This window comes from Eptesicus fuscus, chromosome 16, assembly GCF_027574615.1.
Source record: "Eptesicus fuscus isolate TK198812 chromosome 16, DD_ASM_mEF_20220401, whole genome shotgun sequence".
In the NCBI taxonomy this organism is placed as follows: Eukaryota; Metazoa; Chordata; class Mammalia; order Chiroptera; family Vespertilionidae; genus Eptesicus; species Eptesicus fuscus.
Genome location: NC_072488.1, coordinates 42,079,491 through 42,103,471, shown reverse-complemented (window position 1 = coordinate 42,103,471; position 23,981 = coordinate 42,079,491). Strand labels below are relative to the sequence as shown.

Below are 23,981 nucleotides of genomic sequence, written 5' to 3'. Positions count from 1 at the left end.
AGGGCGAAAAATGCAGATCATTGCTGCTCAGAACAGCTCCAAACACAGGCCAAGTGACCTTTTCCAGACGTCACCCTTAGGCTCCTCGAAGAGCTGGCAGATGACGGCTCTGGAAGCCTTGTGCTCCTGATGGCGGTCCACCTGGTGATGCTCTCTCTGCTCTCTCCTTGGAGTCTCCTTTCAGGGCCCCAGGTAGTTGTGCCATCAAGTGGCCATGGTCACAGATGCTGTCTCATGCTGTGGCAGGAGGTGGGGAGTCTCTAAAGTACTCCAGACATCTCCGAGAGAAAGATGTCAGGTCTGTGCCACAGGACTGAGTATCTCAGCCCTCTGATGAGGTTCCTCATGGAAGCAAAGCTCCCAGGCCTAGTGGGGGCTCACCAAGTAGCATCCTCTGTGGGGCTACAACCAGCAGGAAGAGCAAGACATGGAGCTCCTGCCTGCAGCACCACAGTAGAGACATCTGACCAGCCAGAGGATGGAGGACACATACATCTAGGGAGCATTCCAGGAGGGAGTAAGTCTTGGAGTCCCCTTTTCCACTGGACTTTAGTCCTGAACTGGGAGTTACTGAAACAGAATCCACTGAAATAACTACATCAAAACCCCTGCATCTAAACTAGGTGTTTTACCCCTCTGTTGGCCTTTATTTATTAGCATACTATCTAACAAGAGTGGCTCTCAACACACTGCAGAAGAGAAGAAATGGCCTGGAAGGGTGGTGGCAGTAGGTAGTTTTTAGAGACGGGCTTGTAGATAACAGGAATGTGAAGGCCATGGAGAGGACAGAGAAACAATAAGAAGGAAACACAGTAACATTATTGTCTAGTTCCATAGGGAATGCCCATAACAACACCAGTGGAGAAGGATTTTTTTAAAGGTGTTAGAGAACTGTGTGCCACATTGTGGCAAGATTTCCCTTTAAATTGGCCAAACAGTGTTTTGGCAATTGAAGTTTCACTTTTCAGAAAAAGTAATTCGTGAGAATTTCAGTGATTCGGTATAAGTTCAATGCTATTGAGCTGCTCCTGCTTAGGGCTAGTCATACCCCTCATGGGTATGAGGCAGGCTGTGCTCTCATGTAATGGAGCAAGATCTCTCCCCCACTCCCCCTCATGCTCTAGTCAGCCTCACAGGGTAAAACCCATCCATTATTGTTGGAGTCTTTTGTTCACCAATGTGAACTTGGGAATAAATTCTTTCTAGTCTGAAAGCTTGCTGACAGTGGCTCCCTGATGCACTGATAGGTGTAGAGAGGGGACTCTGAGATGGACACTCCCTGGGGATGGCAGGCCTGGCTGGGGTGGCCTAAATGACCAGAGGGCAGGACAAAGCCCTGAGTATTTGGGCTGGGGTGTGCTTGGAGGATGAATTCTCCCTCTTCACTTCTTTGCCTGGGGCAGCCCCCTCACTGAGGCAGTGTCTGGTCTCCTTTCCTTTGGTAGCCAATCTTTTCCTGGATCCCTGGCCACCTGATCTCCAGATCTGCTTCTGTGAGTTATGTCAGGTGACCGCGGGGGTGTTCCAGTCAGTGAGGGGACCTTAAAGAAAAGTCAGATATTTCTGATACAGAGATTATTTATTCTACACCATCTGAGAAAGCGAGCGTTAAGTAGAAGGCAGTGGGGTTGGAGATGTGTCACACCACTAGGAGGTTTCTGTCTTAATAGATTATTATATAGTACAGCAATTTTCAACCTTTTTCATCTCATGGCACATATAAACTAATTACTAAAATTATGCGGCACACCAAAAAATATTTTATTTTTTGCTGATCCTACAAATAAATGTATAATTTTGATTCATTCACACTGGATGACTATTGTGTTAGCTGTTGTCACTTTTTTATTTGCCAATCTAAAGGAAAAGAAGTCAGTGCCCCTAAGTAAATAGTCAGTTTTTGCATGTTTTAAAAATTCTTGCAGCACACCGGTTGAAAATCACTGATAGAGAATGCATGCATAGAGCATTACACATCCTTCTGTTGATACTTGAAAATGCTGTTTTGATTACAAAATGATGAAACTGTTTCTCCTAATGGGGGAGAAGAGCAATATTAAACTAAGGCATAATATCAAAAGTCTGTGTCAAAACTTCAGAGGTTTGCAAAGCCATTCCTTGGTATGTCCCCAAGGTCAGAAATGGAGCAGGGCTTGGTTAATTGGTGGTTCTAAGAAGCTGACCAATGGCATTCTTTTCTTTGGTAGAAATAAAGTAATGTGAGGGGTAGAAAAAGCCACCCAACCTTAAGCATTCTAACTAGTGGAGGTTAGATTATGATGATAGGGTCACAAATGATTTTAATGGGTTAAAGTGTAAAAAGGGTCAAAGTGTAAAAAGAAGAAGACAGGTGAGCTTACATGATACTTGGTGTGCAATCCACTCATGTTAGAACGTCCAGAAGGAATGAAGTCCAGAAGTGAGCAGTGATTGTAGATGAAGGCCGGCCAGCATAGAGGCTGCTTGTTTGCTTCGTTATTAAAGTCTGTTTTGAGCAAGGGGATGAGCTAGGCAGGACAGGCTCTCTGCTAGGGGAAGGCGTGGAGTGTTAATGCCAGAGAGAAAGAAAAGTTCCCAATTCACATTTGTTTCCAACTCTGTCTCCCTTGAGAATAGTCCTCAAATGGGAGAAAATAACACAGATTATATGGGGTGAAATGAAGCTCCCAAGAGTAGGGGATATGTTAGTGAACCCCCAACCCTTCTGGGGCAGAGTCCACCTTTCACATTCCCCACCTGACACATTCATCCAGATTGACTAGCACCCCTGAATCAGCATTTCTGGGGAGAGTTGTGGTCTAACCAGAGACACATCCATTTACTAGTTCTAGATTTAAACACCGATGAGGAAACTGAAACTTGTCCTGTTTAGCAGTTAAAAAAAATAAATAACAACTCTAGGCTACAGATGACACAGCCCTGGGAGGGACAAGTGAAATGGCTTTGGGGTGACAAAGTCAGGATTCAAACCAGTCTTGTTAGGGTGGAAAAGGAGGGAATTTTACAAGGGAAAATGTAACATTTTTATATTTGGAGTGAACAAAATTACTCGTCCAGGTACATACAGATGGGTTTGGAGGAGCCCTAGGAGACTGGTTTTCTACAGACCAGACTGTGGACCCAGGACAAAGGAGGGGATGCAGCCCTTCTCCACTCCCCACTTCTTGGTCCACATGGATGCCCAGTGTGGGGCACGGGGTCTTGGAGACTAACCAAGTTGGAAACATTGAGGGCAGGCCCCCAGGAGGGAGAGGGTCTGCAGACAGAGAAGTGGGTGATGAGGCAGGGGCCTTCAGCTGGGGGCAGAGAGGTGCGTCCAGATACCTGAAGAGCCACCTGAGGGTGAAGGAGGGGCCAATTATGTATTTCCACAGGGCGGGCCACCTGAGAGCAGGCCTGGATTCCATCTGCGAAAGATGCCCTGGGTCTTCCCTGTCAATGGAAGGTTTGAACAATCTTGGGACATCTCAGAGCGCACTGCAGAGCCTGCTAAGCAAGTGGCCTGAGGTTGCTAAAGTCCCTTCCCTCGACATCCCTTTGCCTCATAAGGAGTCCGCACTTTGTAGCAGCAGTAAAAGGGTTCAAGTCCTGCTTCTGTCACTTTGCATGTGACCTTGGCAAGTTATTCTCTACACCTTAGTCTCTTCATTAGAAATAAGGATCATTAGATTCCACAAAATAAACTGTTGAACAAAATAGATCCAAAGACATATAAGCATGGAACAGACAGTCGAATTTCAGAGGGAAGGTGGGGGTGGGTGGGAAGCGATAACCCAAAGAACTTGTATGCATATGTTCATAGTCCATGGACAGACAATAGTGTGGTGAAGGCCTAGGGTAGGGGGTGAGGGTGGGCTAAAAGGGGCCAATGGGGGAGGGAAGAGGGGACATATGTAATACTTTTAACAATAAAGATTTTTTTAAAAAATATATTTTATTGATTTTTTACAGAGAGGAAGGGAGAGGGATAGAGAGTTAGAAACATCGATGAGAGAGATACATCGATCAGCTGCCTCCTGCACACCTTCCACTGGGGATGTGCCCGAAACCAAGGTACATGCCCTTGACCGGAATCGAACCTGGGACCCTTCAGTCCGCAGGCCGATGCTCTATCCACTGAGCCAAACCGGTTTCAGCACCAATAAAGATTTAAAAAATAATAAGTATCATGGCAGTAGCACACTCCTGCTGGGGCTTTTGTGAGGTTTAGAAGAAATAAAGCAAGGCACTTAAAATGGTGCCATGCCTGTGGTAAGGGTCATGTACCGGATAGCTGCTGTGATTGTCCCTGTCCTCGTCATTGTCACCACCACCACCCCTGATTTATCACACAGTTACTGAGCTCTGTGTGCTGGGACAGTAGAGAAGAGTAGGTTGGATCCTTGCCTTCAAGAAGTCACAGCCCAGTGTGGAAAGTGGAGAGCTGTCACATGTGGAGAAGGGGCTGGGGAAGGTTCCTGGGGGGGGGGGGTGGCCTGGGACCTCCTTCCTTGGAAACCAGCTCCTGAAACCGTGTCTGGGCTCCACAGCATTTTCAGGCATCTCAGGGCTGCTGTCTTGGTCCCATGCTCTCTGGCTGTTGGCTGTGGGGGTGGCTGTGCACGAGATGCCTCTTCTGTACCCCAAGAAAATGCTAGGAATGGCCAGTCCAGCTGGGCAGGTTTGAGGGTGCAGGGCCCTGCCTTGGGGCCTCTCAAGCACAGCTGGGACCCACATTCCTTAGCTTTAGGGCCCAAACCCTAAACCTTCCTGTGCACACCCTCTCTATGCCTGGCACTGTGCTGGGCGTCCTCCGGTGGTGTCATACACATCATATCTTGGGAGGTGTCAGGTCATCCACATTTTACAGCTAAGTAAACAGGCTGGGACGTTAAATGTCTCCGAAAGAGCAGAGCTGGAACTTGAAGCCAGGGTTTCCAAGGCCAAAATCAGGTGCCGTTTCCACACCCCACCCTGTTCAAGACCAGAGGTGACTCAGCTGAGAACCCTGCCCTCAGGAGGAGATGGAGCCAGAGATCTAATATCTGACCACCCCAGCCCCGGGGAAGGGCCAGAAGGGCTCTGAGAGTCCTACCCTCCCAGGCCTGTCTGCTGCTCCTCAAACCCCTGTCTACTCACAAGACCTTCCTCACAAAGCCAGTACTGCTTGCCAATACTCAGGGGACCTTTCCTGCAAAGTGGTCCCTGCTTGCTCACTCTTTATGGAAACATTTCTCACCCAGTGGTCATTTTAGAGAAGGAAGGCAGTGGTTTAGAAAAAATGTTTTTAAGCAGCGGTGACCCCCTCCCACCCCTCCCCCCACACACTGAAAACTATTATTTTAGAACAGTTTTAGGTTCACAGCAGAATTAAGAGGAATGTACAGAGATTTCCCATATACCCCCTGACCCCAGACATACACAGCCTTCCCCATCATCAATATCTTCTACCAGATCAGCGTCTTTGCTACGATTGATGGATCTTTGGGGTGACCCTTTCCCCCAAACTTTTATCTGAATATGCTTAACATTGAAGACAGTTACAAGGGGAAGTGTTCTGTGTGAAGAGAGGCTGGGGGAACCTGTTTCTTGACCCCCTCCTACCGCCCCACCCAGATTCTGCAGAACCAGATGTAATTTATGACCCCTGCTCTGAGGTGCGGAGAGTTAACCCTACTCTTTGTCAATGAGCTCTTCACCAGGTCTCTACCGCTAGAACGTAAGGTCCAAGTAGCAAGTTTAAAAAAAAATATGGTAAAATATAATAACATAAAATTTACTATTTTAACCATTTTTAAGTGTACAATTCAGTGGCTTTAAGCACATTCAGATTGTTCTTCACTCATCACCACCATCTATTTCCAGAACTTTTTCATCCCAAACTGAATCTCTACACCCATTAAACAGTAACTACCCTGCCCTCTGCCCCCCAGTTCCTGGCAACCACCATGCTACTCTGTCTCTATGGATTTGTCTATTCCAGGAACCTCATATAAGTGGAATCAACCAATACCTGTCTTTTTGTGTCTGGCTTATTTCACTTAGCATAATGTCTTCAAGGTTCATCTATGTGTTAGCCTGTGTCAGAATTTCCTTCCTTTTTGAGGTTGAATAATATTTCATTGTATGTATGCCTTGCATTTGTTTATTCACTCATCTGTTGCTGGACAATTGACTTGCTCAATGCTGCTATGAACATTGCTGTACAAATATCTGTTCTAGTTTCTGCTTTAAATTCTTTTGGGTATATAATAATTTGGAATTGCTGGTATATAATAATTCTGTGTCTAATATAGATATATAATTCAGTTGAGAGAGAGAGAGAGAGAGAGAGAGAGAGAGAGAGAGAAACATTGATGTGAGAGAGAAGCATCAATTGGTTACCTTCTACATGTGTCCCAAATGGGGATCAAACCTGCAACTTGGGTATGTGCCCTGACCAGGAATCGAACCTGCAACCTTCTGGCATATGGGATGATGCTCCAGCCAACTAAGCCACACTGGCCAGGGCTATGTTTAACTTTTTGAGAAACCTTCATACTGTTTTCCACAGAGGCTATACCATTTTACATTCCCACCAGCATTGCACAAGGGTTTCAATATCTACACATCCTCACCATTGTGGCAGGTTTTTTTTAAAATCTCTTATTCATGTTGTATCCCTAGAGACTAGGATAGTGCTCACTCAGCACATAGTAGATACTCAATAAATATTTGTTGGGTTGAATGAATGGGAGGCCTTGGTCTCTAGGCAGCTGTATCAGGGAGCCGTCCTACCTGAAGCTGGCACCCAGGCAACAGATTCATCCCTTTCTAGTCCCTGCTCAGTTCTAAGAGACCCGCCCTTTGGATGGGGTAAGTTACTTAGAGTAAGGAGTGGCACTAAAGGGGCAGTGGTGCACTGTGGAGGTCAGGGAACCCACGTGCTACCTAGCATGGGACTGTTTTTCAAACTTCGGGTCTCTACCTATCTGTGGCTTGTGTAACCAATTTTTAGTGGTTAAAATTAGCATTTATGAAAAATGAAACAATAAAAATACCAGTGTGTACCACATAGAAAAAAAGAAAAGTACCATATTGTGAAACTTTTTTTGTATGATATTTGTGTGCATGTGTAATGAATCACAAAGCATTTGAAAAACATTGTTGTGTAAGATCTGCCTAAAGAATTCCCCATGGCAGGGGGTTAACTACCTTACAAGGAAGCCCACACTAACTGAGTAGAAACCAATCAGCATGTAAGATCTTTGCTTTGAGGCCCTACTGTGTGCCAAGACCTGTAACAGGCATTGAGATAAAGAGGAATAAAGGGTGCCTCCAGCAGTTAATGGTGAACAAGAAAGAGGACAGCCTGCTGTGGGCAGGGTGGGGAGAGGAGGGACAGGGTACGCTGCCTGGGGGAGTCCAGGAAGGATGTTGGAATGGGTCTTGAAGGATAAATAGGAGTTTGCCTTCTCTATTGAAAGAAAAGCTTATAGGAAAGTATGGAGATCAGAAAGCAGATTATGTTTTTTAAAAAAATAGCAAGGAGCCTGGTCTGCCTGGAGTCCAGGGTTCTTAAGGAAGGCAGAGTGGGGGAGGCCAACTTGAGGGACAAGAGGCAGGAGAACAGGTGAAGATCAGATTGTGAAAGGTCTTGGCTTAGATTTTCACCCTATAGCCAGAGGGGTGTCGTTTAAATATTAGAAAACAAATACATGTCAGGATGTGTGCTGGGCTCTGGGGAATTGGGGTGAATGAAACAGAGACCTCGCCTTGAGAAGCAGATCCCTCCAGTGTGGAGAGCAGGAAATTAGACACACAGTTGTAGAAAGTGGGGTGCGTTGGGTGACAGAAAATAACAGGGTCCAGTGAGAAAGGGTGGAAGGGAGTACCTGGGTTAGACTTCTGGGAGAAAGGCTTCTGGGAGAAATGGTGTTTAAGTTGGAGCTTGCTGGCAAGAGCCTTCTCAGCAGAGGAGACAGCACAGGCAAAGGTCAGGAGGTGGAAGACCTGAGGCAAGTGGCAGCTGGGAGAGGGAGGCTGGAGTGGCAGAGCCAGCCTGTGGAGGGGCCGGGGAATGGGTGGGGGCTAGCCTAGAATAAAGATTTGAGGTTTTCTGCCACAGGCAGTGAGGAGTCATTGGAGAGTTTGGGGTGTTTTTAAAATCTTCACCTGAGGACATTTTCCCATTGATTGTTTTAGAGAGAGTGGAAGGGACGGAAGGATGGGGAGAGAAAGAAAGAGAAACATTGATGTGAGAGAGACACTTTGATTGGTTTCCTCTCTTGGGCACTCCCACTAGGGCCGGGGATCGGACCTGCAATCCACGTAAGTGCCCTTGACTGGGAATCGAACCTATGACCCTTTGGTGCAATGGTCGATGCTCTAAGCTCTGAGCCACACCAGCCAGGACAGTTGGGGAGTTTTAAGCAGGAGTGTGTGTGTGTGTGTGTGTGTGTGTGTGTGTGTGTGTGTGCGTGTGTGTGTGTGTGGCGGGGGTTGGGGGCGCGGTGATTTTTGTTTTACCATGAAAGGAAGAAGTACATTCAGAGCCATGATCAGAGTCAGGAGTCCCAGAGGAATAGGAAGGAAAGGACAATGTGAAGGCCGTGAAAGGCTGCCCTTGTTTTCTATGGATTCCAGAGCTTGGCTGTTTGGAGAAGATATAGGCGATGCCCAGAGGATGAGACACCCGGGGGAACATTGGCATGTTCTGCCTCCAGTGCTGTAAGGGAAGGCTGGGAGGAACCGGCAGGATGACGGGGTAGGGGTGGAGGGTTGGAGTGTCTTATTCTCCTGGGCTCCTTTTCCTGATGCCTTCTCTTCACTTAGGCTGGACTTCTGGTCAGATGCCTGTTCCCACCTCTGCACCTTTGTTCAGGCTGTTTCCTCATCCTGGAACACCATTCCTGCTCCTTTCCCTTTCTTCCTAAGCTAAGGTAGCCCGTTCCTCAAGGCCCAAAGGCGAGCCCACAACATCTGCAGGGCTTTCCTCACCATTCTAACTGCCTTCCCTGCCAAGCCCAGCCCTGTGCCATCTGCGCTGGCCGGGGAGGGAAGAATGGTGTCAGGCAGCATGAGCTGTGGTGCTGCACAGACGGGGCTCCTCTTCAGCTCCAGCTGGGCCAGGACCGAGTCTTCCCCACTGAGTGACCTCACAGTTGCCTCCTATTCTCCTGGCTTCCAGTGAGAGGCACACATGGCCGGGCCCCCATCAGTGGTCCCAGTCAGCATGAGACCAGCAGTGAGGCCCCCAGAAGGGGGTTCTGATGTCCCACATGGCTCCCTCCCTCAACACAGCTGGGCTGGGGACATAGGGGCCTGAGTTAAAGGACCTTTTAGGTGTCCCCATAGGACTTGCTGATTGGGAGGGCTTCACTTACCCCACTGGACAGCCTCTAGCAAGCAGGTTCTGTCCCAGGCACACTAGTTTCTGCCTAGGGTGTGAGGGTTGCCACTGCTGCCTTCTCACCCCACTTCTAATGATCCCAGCCACATGTGGAGTTACCCATGTGGGAAGCAGCCCAGCTAGGGCAGAGCCTGCTGCCGGAATCTTTTGATTGGGATTCATATTAGACACCCTGTTTGTACTCCCCAGGGAAAGTATCTGCATACAGGACCTCTGTGTCCCATTCAACAGTCAGGCAGGCCTACAGTCGGGCCTCCCCTGGCCCCAGTCCCTGCAGGTCTCATGTAGGATGACTGCTTCCTTCTCTGCCATGTGCCCCAGGGCTTCCCACAGTTCATTTATTACCTGCCATAAAGTTCGAATTTTAAGTTTAGCCATCCCACATTCCCCCTCCAAACCTGATGAAAATCCCACCATCATGATTGTACGATGCTGAGGCATATGAGCAGAAACAATTGTACTTATAGGTTTTCTTTCTCCTTGGCTCCTGGGTTAATGTTACTCTCTGAGCCATGCCCAGGCCTGGGTTCCATGTCTGCCTGACTTCCTGCCCCTCCCCTACCACAGCCTTGTGACACAGGTCTAATTGCTTAATTGTCTTCACCGGGACTGGGCTTTAGCTCTCAGAGGACACCAACTGTATCTTTTTATCTCTGAACCTGGCACATGAAGTCAGTGTACAGATATATGAATTTTAAACTTCCTAAGGGTGAAGACTGGGTCTTTCTTACCAATTCCACATTTCAGCCCAGCCTAGGGCTGATGGGTTGGCCAGTTGATGGAGTGCTGGAGAGTCACCTGGAAAAGTTTACCAGGTCAAACTGGATTTTGATCTTCAAGGAAACAAACCCAAGGTTTGACTCTCCCAAAATACCTGGTGTCTGCCAGTGAGAGGCCAGACCCTATCACACGTGAGCCATCATCCTGAGCAGTGGGAATGTGGGGCAGTGCTGTGGGAAGAATAATATTAACTTGGTAAAAAAAAAAACCAAGAGAGGGGCTTTGCATGGACCAGTGGTGATCAAGTGCCATGAACTGAAGAGTTTGGATAATCATTTCTCTACCCTGAGGTTCAAATCCAAAAGGAAGAGAGAGGAAGGGAAAGAGGGAGGAAGGGAGGGAGAGAGCCTAGACTTGGAAGCTAGATCAAACTGGACCTGAATCCCCTTTCCATCTTCTTTAATTGCAGAACTAGAGACACGGTATTAATCTCTCTGAGTAGTCCCTGTTTCTGCATCTGTGGGATGAGAATTAGATTAATGTATGTGATGGGTACCACATTGTTTTTGGCACATGGTAGACACTCAGTAAATAATGGGAATTATTAAATGGCATCATGTTTTGCATACCTTATCAGTTTGGCTGTAGCTAACATAAGCCAAAAAGAAAGCTAATTGTTAGAAAAATCCTGTCCATGGACTTAAGTAAAGGTTGACTCTGAGACCTCAGGAAGGCTAGGAAAGTTGAGCCTGGGTTTTCAGTAACAGGAAGGCTGCCTTTGGGCAGAGGTAGTGCCAGCCTCCTTGTGTGATCTCCAGATGGAGTCTCATTGGCTGGGTTGGATTCAGTGCTGACAGTCCCACTGGGAATTTAGGGAAATGGAGTTCTGCCTCAGAAGGCGTCTGAAACCCCTTCCTAAGTGACCTTTTGATGAACTTTTATTCCTTAACATTCTATCACGGCCAGGGGTGGAGATTTAACATTAAAATGAGACATGAGATGTTTGGCTAGGTATGTTCTAAGCATGTTTGGGAACTGCACGTACTCCTTTGGAAGTCTGAGAACTCTCCACCCTTTTCTTGAAAATCTGTACCCCTGAACCTACCTAACTCACTCCAAACTCCAACTTTCCTAACTCCCCAGAATTGGGCAGAAGGGATCTTTAGAGCATAAGCTTGTCATTTTTCATTCCTTGGCCAAAGAATAAAGTTTCTGATCTGCTTTACCGAACACAGTTTCGTTCTATTGGTGTTAGCAACATTGGGCAGAAGGGCCACGGTTTCAGGTCTCTTACTCGCAGGGGTCAGTGCCATTCCCAGTGCCAGTGTCCATTCTGAAAGGTACCTTTCCTTTCCTGTTGCTCTTATTAAAACTTAGCTCCTGTGTCTCCTTCCCTTTCAGCCAGCTCTGTGTTAGAAGGCTCCATCAATTAATTCCCACATAGGTGGTAAATGTAAAATTCCAGGAAACTTGTATTTATAAAGGGGAGATGTAATGGGACAGGGTGTCTATTTCAAAGGGTAACTCTAAAGATTAGCTCTTCACTGTGGGTCCCCAGGCAGTGTAGCTCTAATATTGGAGGGAGGGAGGGAAGAAGGAAGGAACAAATGAATTAACTGGTGAGGAAGGAAGGAACTGATTGGGGAGAGATTTCCAGTCACAGTCACCTTCTCAGGATTCCGACCACCACATAAACAGATGGCCACCTGCTCTGCCTACATGGTCCTGACGTGGGGGACAGCTGGGTTCTACTAGCTTGAGCATCATTTACAAGTAAGGAAAACATTTTAAAAAAAGAAGAAGAAAATTATGAGTAGAAATGAAATGCAGCATTTGGATAGGGGAATTTTTTTCTTTCTCTTTTTCTTTAAAATTGAGATAATAATCCACAAACCACAAAATTCATCCTTTAAAGTGTATAATTTTGCCCTGGCTGGTTTGCTAAGTGATTAGGGTCACAGTTTCTATTCCCAGTTAAGGGCACACACCTAGGTTGCAGGTTTGATCCACGGCCCAGGTCTGAGCTCGTGCTGGAGGCAACCAATCAATGTGTGTCTCTCACATCAATTTTTTTCTCTCTCACTCTTTCTCTCTCTCAAAAATGGAACAAAATATCATTGGGTGAGGGTTAACAACAACTAAAAAGTGTACAATTCAGTGATTTTTAGTATATTCACAAGTTTGTGCAACCATCATCACTGTCTAATTCCAGAACATTTTCATCATCCCAAAAAGAAGCTCTGGACCATCGATGTGTGTCTCTCACATCAATTTTTTTCTCTCTCACTCTTTCTCTCTCTCAAAAATGGAACAAAATATCATTGGGTGAGGATTAACAACAACAACTAAAAAGTGTACAATTCAGTGATTTTTAGTATATTCACAAGTTTGTGCAACCATCATCACTGTCTAATTCCAGAACATTTTCACCATCCCAAAAAGAAGCTCTGGACCATTCACAGTCACTCCCTACCCCCCCAGACGCTGGCAACCACTATCTACTTCCTGTCTCTATGTATTTGTTCATTCTGGACATTTCATATGAATAGAATCATATAATAAGTGGCCTTTGTGTCTGGCATCTTTCACTTAAAGTTCTCAGAGTTTATCCATGTTGAAGCATGTGTCAGTACTTCATTTCTATTTATTGCTGAACTAGTGGCCCGGTGCACGAGATTCGTGCATGGGGTGGGGGGGTTCCCTCAGCCCAGCCTGCACCCTCTCCAATCGGGGACCCCTTGGGGGATGTTCGACTGCCGGTTTAGGCCCGATCCCTGTGGGCCTGATCTTGCAATCTGGGACCTAACCATTCACCTAACCATTCACCTGCCTGCCTGCCTGAACGCCCCTAACAGCCTCTGCCTGCCTGCCTGATCACCCCTAACTGCCCTTCCCTGCAGGCCTAATCTCGCCCCCAACTGCCCTCCCCTGCAGGCCTGATCTTGCCCCCAACTGCCTTAAAACCCCTCCTCAGCCCCCACCTTAGATTCTGCCTTCGCAGTTCATCCAAATTAGGTTCTGATTGGTCGGTTTCTATGCCAGTCAGCGTCTCTGGGCCTATCTCTGGGCCTGATCAGAGAGGTGGGGGCTGATCAGCAGCCCCCGCAGAGGCCCGGAGAGAAAGAGAGGTGCGCTGCTGGCCAGGCCCGGAGAGAAAGAGAGAGGCAAGGGCTGATCAACAGCTGCCACGGAGGCTACAGATCAGACCCTGTTTCTCTTTCCAGGCCTCTCTCTGGGCCTGATCCGCAGCCCCCTCAGCAGTCAACAGCAGTCAACGGCAACCCAGCACTGACTGCAGGTCTGACTTCCAGTGTTCGGTCAAGCCTTCGGTAGTTACGATCACTGCCTTTTTATATACATAGATAATATTCCATTGTATGGGTAGACCACATCTGTGTATCCCGATGGACATGTGCGTTGTTTCCACTTTTTGGCTATCCTATATAATAAAGAGCTAATTTGCAAATGGTTGTCACACCCTCACACTGGTCACGCTGTAATGGCTCAGATACTCAACACTGAGGAGAGAGGAATGGGGACCAGCCAGGCACAAATGAGCTCATGAGAGAAGAATGGGGACCAGCCAGGCTGCAGCAGGGAGAGGGACAAGCTCCCTGCCCTGCGGTCCCGGGCACCAGCGGCTGTGCCTGTGCCTGCAGCCCGGGAGAGGGACAAGCTGCCTGCCCCGTGGTCCCGGGTGCTAGTGGCTGGGACTGCAGCCCAGGAGGGGGACAAGCCACCTGCTCCATGGTCCCGGGTGCCAGTGGCTGGGGCTGTGGCCTGGGAGAAGGACAAGCTGCCCACCCCGTGGTCCTGGGAGCCTGCGGCTGCAGCCCAGGCAAAGCCGCCCAACCACAGTCCCCTGCGGCTGCAGCCGGCCTGGGTCCTGGATGCCTGCTACCGGCCAGAGAAGGGAATCCTGGGTCCCAGGTGTGGGGCGAGGCAGAGGCGGTTAGGGGCGATCAGGCAGGCAGGCAGAGGGGTTAGGGGCAATCAGGCAGGCAGGCGAATGGTTAGAAGCCAGCTGTCCTGGAGAGGCAGTGGGACATCCCCCAAGGGGTCCCAGATTGGAGAGAGTGCAGGCCGGGTTGAGGACTCCCCCAACCCCCTCACACAAATTTCGTGCACCGGGCCTCTAGTCTATAATAATAAAAGCGTAATATGCTAATTAGACCAGACATTCTTCTGGATGACCTTCCGGATGAAGCCGGGGCTGTGAGGGAAGCCCGGGTCCCGGGTGCCAGAGGGAAGCTGGTGCCAGCAGCCAGGGGAAGGAAGGCCTATTCTTGCATGAATTTTGTGCATTGGGCCTCTAGTTATAAATAATATTGCCATGACCATTCATGTACAAGTTTTTTGTGTGGACATATGTTTTCAGTTCTCTTGATTATATACCGTATTTTCCAGCGTATAAGATGACTGGGCGTATAGAAGATTTTCCTGGTTTAAAAAGTCGTCTTATACGCCGGAAAATACGGTGTATACCTAGTAGTGAAATTGCCAGGTCATATGGTAATTCTGTTTAAATTTTTTTTTTTTTTTCAGTTTAAATTTTTGAGGAACTGCCATGGGTTGGGGATTTCTGATATCTTTTTTTCCTGATTATAAATAACATGTTCATTGCAGAAAATTTATAATATATATATATATATATAAATATATTCAGAAGAAAATAAAATTCACTCTATATGACCCATTAATAAGTACTTTTAATATATTGGCTTATTTCCTTCTTGCTCTGTACATCATTTTAAAATTGTTTTGAGCTTAAAATATATATAGTTTTGTGTCAGAGTTCTTTCACATTACATTTATTGTAAACATTTTTTGTGTTAATAAATATTATTAAAATGTGATCCTTTCTGACCACATTCTATCATCATTGGATTCATTGTAACTTATTTAGCCAACCTATTGTTCTTAGACATATAGAGAATTTCCACATTTTTATGCTTATCATAAGTGGTGTAATATTCTTGTACGTAAATGTCTGTCTACATCTCTGATAAGTTTTGAGATAAATTCTTAGAAGTGAAATTCTGGGTAAAAGAATGTGAATATTTTAAAAATTGACCCTTTTGTTTTGAAAGAACTTTAGATTTATAGAGATAGTACAGAGAGTTCCCATATACCTAGCTAGTATCTCACCTAACCAGAGTGTAGCTGTCAAAAATACTAAGTTAACATTTGTATGCAACTACTGATGAAACTCCAGGCTTTATTTGACTTTCACCAGTTTCCTTACTAATGTCCCTTTTCCATTCCAGGATCCATTCCAAGACACCATGTTGTATTTAGATTGTGAATACTTTTAAGGCTCTTTGATGTATGTGTGTGTATAAAAGTTACATTATTTTATATGCCCACCAATACTATAGGGGAAAAAAGACTTTGCCAACCTAATAGGCATAATAGCAATAACAATAACAAGTTTAGTGGGCATTTCTTAATTGCTAGTGGGTTTACCAATTGTTTCATCTATTTGTTGGCCAGTTGTCGTTTTTAAAAAATTTCTCCCAATCAGCTATAGGGGTTCTGTCAGTGTCCAGGCCTTTAGCTCCCATTCAAGCTGACATACAGTCAGTGTCAGGCGAGCACCCAGGGAGCTGGACTGAGGCCTGTGGGCTGTGGAACCTGGTGACAGTGAGGGATGCTCTCCACAAGAGTGGGCTCAGCTAGCTGGCTCAGTGCAGAGTGGGCATGACGTGTTGTAAAGGGCACTGTCGAGGAGTCAGGAGACAGGGTTTCATCCTAGTTCTCTTACTGTCTATGTGAACTTCAGCAAGTTAGTCCATTTTCTGAGTTCTAGTTTTTCATCCGGTTAACAGGCGGAGTCTCAAAGACCGAATGGACGATTTGTGAAGGTACTTTGTAAAGCACCACACATCATAGGGAACAGTGTTGCAAAGGGAACCGAGAAGTGCCTTATGTGGACATATGAATATCAATCCACCATCCCAAGAGGGCAAGAAATGCTTCTGAGATCAACTCAGTTCCAACCCTGAGATCCCATCTTGCCTGATGGGGAGGAAATTCCATTGTGGTGATTATAGGCTCCCTCTTGGTAAGGGTCACCCAGAATCCAAGAGGCTTATGGGGCTGCCCAGAAAAGGAGCATTTCTGTGGGCTGTCTACTCTCATGGTCCCAGGTGCCCTGCAAGGTCTGCCCTCAGGCTATGCTTGAGGTCTTTGTGCCACCTCCAAGGCTTGTCCTTTCCTGGAGGTGCAGAACCCGGGTCTCCATCCTTTTCCTGCTCCCCAGTCCCTCTCCCTATCATTTCTTCCTTCCCAGGGTACCTTCAAGACACTCCCCTAAGAGTCCGCTAGGAGCCCAGGCTCAGGAAACAGATTAAGGAGAGAAGGGCCTGGGGTGGCTTCTGTCTGGTCCTGATACTCAAAGAGGACAGATCCAAGACCCTGGCTTGGGAAGGGAAAGGAAAACACAACCATCTAAACACAAATAATATCTGAGAAAATAATCTGGCCACACCGAGGAGAAATAGGAAGATATGTCGCTTGTCCAGGTACTGTCACAAACCTGCATTGCGGCCTCAGGCACGTCACCCACTGTCTCTCAGCCTGTTTCCTCAGCTGTGCCATGAGGGGGTGGGTGCTGTAACCTCTACAGTAGCTGTGGGCACTCACAGCCCTCCAATTAATTGGCCACTTCCTGAGAAGGCTAAGGCTTCTTTTATTTTGGAGTTCCTGTCCTTTTTCAGTCATGTGACCTGACCAGGAAGACAGATTTTTACTGAGGCTATTGTTGGTTTAATCTGTGAGAGTGTTTTTGTAGCTCTGTGTAACATCATGGTAAAGATGAGCTAGCTATGGGCTTGGCTAAGTGCTCTCCATGCGTTATCTCATTTAATCCGCATAACTGCTGGTTGGGTTGGCCCTATTGTTTTCATTTTATGAAAGAGGAAACAGGCCAGATAGCTTTCCCGCAGCCACAAGGTAGGTGAGGGACAGAGCTGGCCTGACTCTGAGGCTGAGCTGCGTAGCCCTCTGGACTGTGTCCCCTCAGGGGGTCAGAGGGACTCAGAGGACAAATATTCTATGACAAGTGTGTGACCATCTTCAAAACTCTTCCTGTAGAGACTCCCAGGTTCCCTGAGTCCTGAAGAGATGGAGAAGGGAGTATTGGGAGGAACATGAGAACCCCTTGGGGCAAGAGCAAGCATTTCTCAGAGTTCTGAAGTTGCTGCCAGGGCCTAAGGCCCGGGACCCTACCTGCGTGCCTGCCCTGCAGAGGGCTGTCCTCTCTCCAAAAGCAGTACAGGCATGTGGCTAGTCATGTTCATGCAAAGGTCCTGGAGTGCGTCAGCCTGCCTGCTTGGTGGGAAGTGGTGTCTGGGTTTGCATCCAACCTCTGGCAGACAGATGCCACTGTTGCCATGCATCACTCAAGGGCAGGGACCTGTATCTGGGGCTCACCACCTAGAGACAGATCCAAGACAGCCTGGGATGGTGCAGCTCAGAGTGACACCAACAAGCCTCCCCTCCGTGATTCTGTCACATCGGTCCCCTGCTGCCCCATCGTTACTCCTGCTTCTAATTTCCACCCGTTTCCCCTTCACCGCAGGGGCTAAAAATGGACTTGGAGAAAGAGAAAATTCCAAGACTTGTGACCTCTCAAGATACATTTTATACAACTTTCCTGATGAAATTATTGGGAAATGGCAGCTTGTTTAACCAAATCTAAGCCAGGTTTGGAGTTATACTGACAAAAATCCTGTTAGGCCATTTCTTCCCATTTGTACTCATTAAGCCCTCTCTCGGCAGTACCGGGGCAGGCCCTCTGCGGACAGTGGGAATCTCAGACAGAAGTTCTGAAGGCCACCCTTCATTTCACACATGGGCAGGACAGTCCAGCGATGCTAAGGGGTTCACCCAAGGTCACGGTGACTTGCGGGCCCCTGTGGGTTTGGAACTTGAGGTTTCTGCCTTTCAGCCCTATGCTCTTTCGATAGCATCTTACACAACTTACGGTGTGGTCGGAGGAGCAGGAATGACACCTCTGAAACGATTACAGAACCCGTGGAGGGAGCAGAGTTTCCCTTGTGGTGATTTCCTGCCCACAGTGAGCTTGCTGCCAGTGTCTCTGTTGTTTTCTTATATAGGCTTGCCTGGGGTTGTCATTTTCTTTTGAGACATTGGAAAATCCCATAATGAAAAAAATGATTAGGTGAAATTGAATTCTTACATTGTTGTCCAGTTCGTGCTACGTCAGTGTGTGTGTGTGTGTGTGTGTGTGTGTGTGTGTGTGTGTGTGTCTCACGCTGGACCTGCAGGGAGAAGGGGTCTGCCATGGTGTCCCCTGGTGAGGTGAGGTGGGGGTCTCTTAGTGAAACAAAAGAGGCTGGTAAAGGGTTTTCTAACCCAGAAGCTTACAGGTTTTGAAAGCTCCTGACTCAGTGTCCATGTCATTCATTCACTCAAATAATTCTGGAGAGCATTCAACAATAGTGATTGGAATCACCTCTGGGCAAAGGCCCCATGTCAGGTTCCAGGAAGGGTTTCATATGCAGGAACGTGTCTTGGTTATAGTCTCTCCTGAATAGGAGAGTCTCCAGGGGGTCCCATGGCCTGCCTGAGAGCTTCCACTAAACCACAGGGCTCAGAGTTTGACTCATGACTGGTTCCAGACCCCCCGGGACTGGGTCGGGGTGAAGGCCGCCCATCCAAGATCAGATCGGAGTGAGTGAGACGCTGTGCGGCTGGGCCTGGCCTCCAAGGAAAACGGCCCCCGCAGCCCCTCTGTGAAGCCAGTGGCTGAGAGCAGGGCTGGGGGGATCGTGGGTTTCCACCCTCCATGCCTTGTACCCAACTTCTTGTCAGAGAAGATGAAAACAACAGGATCCACCATCCAGAAATAAAACCAGATTTGGATCTCATGAGAGATCAGAATAGGGAAGCCCAGAGACCTTGGCCAAGCAGGGCACAGGCCGCCGGGGACGCCCCGCCTGGGTAGGGCCCCAGGCCACCCAGTGGCAGCGGGGGCCAGGGTGGGCAGAGCTGCAGTCGGGCCACATTTCTCACTTCTGCATCTCTGAGCTGTGAGTCGGGCAGATTTTATCTTGCCTGCTTTGACCCTAATGAAGCAACAGCGGAGTGTGGGGAGAGAACAGGGAGCAGCAAGCAAGCTGGTTCTTCTTTTGGCCCATTTAGCAACTTCCTGTAGCTTTTGAGTAAGGACAGGTATTTGCCCTTGTGCCCTGAGGTGTGCAGTCTCCAGCATATGCCTGTGGCCCAAGGCCGTCTAGAAATGGACCCAGGCTCAGCCCAAAAGCAAGCGCTTTAACCATAGGGAAAGGAAGGGGGCATCAAATAGGCAGTCTCGCTGTTCCTTCATGTTCCTCTGACTCGGCATTCGGTAAATAATCTTTGGCACCACTCGGTGCCTGCACAATGAGGGGCGTTCTGGCTCGTGTCTCCTTCACTCCACTCCTTTCCCCTTATCACTCAGCAGGGCCTACATTTTACCGATGAAAATGTGGAATCACAGGGAGAAAACCATGGACTTGGCCTCTATCTCTAATCTGATAGCAAAGTCTCTTGGCAAATTCAAATGTATCTGCTACAATCTTTTCCTCAAGTGATTTCGGGTGTTTTCAAATTTACCAATTCATTAAAGGATGAGTGAGCTGCCAGGCATGTGCCTGAGGACCAGCTCTGTCCCCAGGAGCTCTGGGGGCTCAGACACAGGGGTGCAGGGCTGCTAGCTGACAGGGGATGTGGCAGGGGTGTCACCAGCCCATGACCCCATATCCTGGGAACAGCCTGGCCTCATGGCTCCGTGCCCTCCTGACCACCTAACCTTGTCAATCCCCAGAACTGTTCTACCAGAGTCCTCGCTTTCTGATCCCAGCCTTCTCCTTTCCAGAGTTTTCTTCCACAACTCCCACCACCCCTGCCCTCCACCTGGAGTTTCCCCGCACCCTCCCCTCCAGCCTGTCCTCACCTCCCTCTCCTGAAGGCCCAGACCTTTTCCCTCACATCAGACATGTCTGCCCCAAACCTGCCAACCCCTCTCTCCTCTGTCCTGCCACTGCCCCTGACTAGGCTTGGTCACCTCAGCTCTGGGTCCCATCAACCTCCTGCCACCCTCGTCTCCCCAGTGGGAGGATTGGAGCTGCTACACACTCTAGGCCTCCGCTCACAGCCAGACCTCAGCCAGCCAGCCTCAGCCTCTCTGCTTCCCTAGGATTCTTCCAAGCCTCCTCTGTTGTCATCTACCTGTATATGTCATCTCTACACTACACTTCGGGCAACAACCCAAATCCCGCTTCTCTGGGAAATCAGAGGTAACCAGATGGGGAGCACCCTGCTGTGGAGGGAGTGCTGCTCAGTCCTCCCTGCCAGAGGGAACCGGAGAGGTTGGGGGGGCGGGGGGAGGCGGTATGTGCCTGTCAGCTGCAGCCACCAGTGAGCATGGCAGGGGTGTGAGGGCGTGGCCACTGCTGCCCCAGGTCAGAGGCTCTGCCTGTCCTCCTGCCTGCTCTGCACCTGAAGGCCTTCTCTGCCTCTTCCCGCTCCCCACTCCCCGGTATCGCCGCCCCACTAGAACTCTTGTACTTCTAACTCCATTTGGCACCTGCTTCCCAGAGTCCGCCTTCCTGGCTGGTCCGTCTGAATACTTGCCTGCCTCATTCCAGCCTTGCATCCTGGCTCATCTCCATAAAGGCAGTTCTTCCACCTCCCAGAGGCTAATATTTCAGGGGGGCTGGGGGTCCATTCCCCTGCTGGTCTCCCTAGGGACCCCACAGCCCTGGTAGCCATCATCCCAGTTCCCAACCTCCTCCTTCCCTTCGCTGCCCTGCACTTTTCCTCGCCAGCCACGCTTCCTTCACCCAATGTCCCCAGGGCCACCAGTGAACCCCAAGTTGCTAAAAATCCTCGGGTACTTCTCGATCTTTGCCACACTTGGTCTGTGTGCAGCACCCTCTCCTCCCTGAACCACTCTCCTCTCCTGTCCCCTGGGTCCCTGTGCTACTCTCTGCTCCTTCCTCCTTTGCCACTTCTGTCTCCTCATCCTGCTGGCCCCTTCTATGCTGTTGCTTCCCAGGCTTGTGTGGGACCCTCATCTCCTCTCCTTGAGGGAGAGGATTCCCAGATGCTGACTTGCTGATGCCTTCCAAGTTCCATCTTTCAATCAGGAATTGTTCCTGAAGTCCAGATCCCAATAGACAGCTGCTGAGGGGCCCTTTCCATTGGCTGTACCTCCACCAGCATGTCCGGGATGAACTCATGGTAACCCGCAAAGCCACGCCTTGGGATTTCCACTCCAGAGAATGCCACCCTTCTCCAAGTCACCCAGGCCAGAAATTGGGGCAGCCCCCTTAGTGCTCCCTTCCAGGGGGTCACCAGGCACTGCTGATTCTCCACCTCCCTCCCTCCTGAACTTTCCCCAGCATTGCGGCTGAAGGTGGCCTTCAGCGTTTCTTACTTGCACTGTCCCATTTCACCTCTCAGCCAGCGTTTTGATTCTCATCAGGTGCCTCTCCATTATAGCTCTCACACTGAGCTTTCTAAAAGGCCTATGGCTCTGGCGCAGGAAGACTTCTGTTGCTCCCGTTGCCGTTACCACTGCCAGCATCACCATTTCAGCTTTTTCCATGTGCCAGTTAAAACCCCGTGGATCTGGTCTTGCCTTCCTCTGGACCCTTGAGGACAAGCAGACAGAATCACCAGCAGCTCCCAGCATGGCAGGCACTCTCATGCCTCAGGGCCTTTGCATCTGCTTCCCTCTGCCTGGAGCACTCTCCCCGTCCCTCCCCTGGCTAACTCCTACCCATCTATCAAAGATCAGATCAAGGGCCATAAGCCCCAGGAGCCTGAGTAAGGGTGCCCCCTTCTGCTCTTCTCCAGCACCCCACAGAGCTCTGTCTACCAGGGGGCTGGTTGCCCGAGCTCTGTTTCCCCTGTTAGAGCTTTCTGAGAGCCAAGTGCCTTTCTGCGTCCCAGCATCTAGCACAGAGCCTGGCACATAGTTGGCACTAAAATATTAGTAAGGAAGTAATGCATGAATGAGCAAATGAATGGATTCTGCTTGCACTTGGGGTGCTCACTAGGGTGCTAATATTTGAGGTGAGTCCAAAAGAAGGACTGAGAATTGTGAAGCAGGAATTTGAATGGAGAAGGGGATTCCAGGACAGGGACTGGCATGGAGGGCTGGAAGTTTGGGAGACTGGGATGTGTTAAGGAAACTGTAGCTAGTTCTGCCATTGGGGCAGAGATTGAGTGAGCCACAGATGACTGGAGAAAGGGGACAGGGGATAATGACTGTTGGGCTCCGGGGAGACTGGCTTTCCCCAGTATACAACAGGGTAGGACGAGAGTGCTTTAGATGGCTCGAGGAAGGCTGTGGGGGGGTCTGGGGAAGAGATGGAGGGGTGTGATCCTGAGCAGGCCAGGGGTCAGAGAGCAGGGGCAGAGTTGCGAGGGGTTCAGATGGAGGTGACCTATGCCAGAGGAGGTGTGAAGGTGGCAGGATGGTGACGCCATGTGGTCTGGCTTGGGTTGCTGAGTGGATGGTGAAGTCCTTCATTCACCAAGATGGCAGCCTTGGAGAGAAGCAGGTTTGAGAGCAAGAAAATGAGTTCAGTTTTGCTTATAAGACCTGAAAAGAACATTGGAAGAGGCCATAAGGAGAGCTTTTCGAAGGCCCCATTCAAAGCACAGCTAGGGGTAAGGGGATGGATTCAGGTGTGTGATCACACCAGCTCCTGGGAGCTGATTGTGACATTTTTAGGAACTTTGCAAGGCAGTAGTTAAACCTAGCTATTATTTAAAAATTAAATTATATAAAATTACAATTAGATCAATTATATTGGAAACAAAGATAAGTACTCAAAACTTCCTAAGAATTTTACAATATTTTATTACTTATGCTTGTAAGATTATTTACATCTGTTATGTCTGTGGAAATACTATATAATGTATTACTATGCTGTCCTTCCCAACTCTGCATTCAGTGACATCATATTAATAGCTTGAAATTGGTCAGGTGGAAATATTTACACCATAGAAGTTTGCAAACCCCACACATCAGGGCTTGATTTATTGTTTGTTGACTGTCTAGACTTAAGAAAGTTATAGAGAAAATGTTAATAATGCACATTAAACTTAAATGTATATTGTGCCTGTAGCCACTACATGGTAAATTGCACAGAAAAATTGAGCCAAAGTTCTTCCAGTGTCCAAAAACTATGCTTTCATTCAGTGAAAATGTGCTGACAAACAGGTGAAGTTCCAACATTTATCTTCATTGTGTCACTTTTTTCTTAGTAGTTGCCACAAATAAAACTATCAACCAGCATTTACATAGGAACTACACTCATTTGTCAATTATAGGTTGGGTATGGATTCCGCAGGTTGCTAATAATCAATGAAAGCATTTGTAAGACTCAATTTGCTCTATGCAATTTACAGTGAAGAGTACTGTATATTTTATTATTTTTAAATTGTAAATTGCTAAACATCCTTTATGTCAATAAAATTTATTGCACACTCATTTATGTACTGTTTTCTCTGCCACGTAGGATGCCAGCCAAACATCTTCTGAGAGTGAGGGGCAGAGAAGAAGCAAGAGCTGAGGTGGGTGAGGCACAAAGAGAAGGGGCCTGTGAGGACAAGGCGACGACAGCAGCATCATAACCGTGACATCTAGAAGGTGGGTGCCAACCCGGTTCTGGCCCTGGGCCAAGCCCTGCGGTACGGATTTGCTTTATTAATCTGCTGGGACAATCCTGGGAGGAAACTGAGGCTTGGAGAGGTTAAGTCCTTTATCCACTGCCACCGCCAGTTAGTGGCTGAGTCAGGATTCGAACTCAGGCAGCTGGCCCTCCTGACAAGGCAGGAGCCTGCACAGCAGCCCCTTCTCCTCAGTAAA

The 23,981-nt window shown here is 48.3% G+C and overlaps 1 long non-coding RNA gene across 1 annotated transcript in view; it reads left to right on the top strand.

The window, feature by feature from the left end:
• LOC114233694 (uncharacterized) overlaps positions 1-23,981 on the top strand; it is a 129,706-nt gene that overhangs the window by 78,642 nt on the left and 27,083 nt on the right. The window contains exon 8 of the long non-coding RNA XR_008558466.1: positions 23,632-23,762. This is a non-coding gene — a long non-coding RNA (uncharacterized LOC114233694). The remainder of the gene's footprint in view (positions 1-23,631; positions 23,763-23,981) is intronic.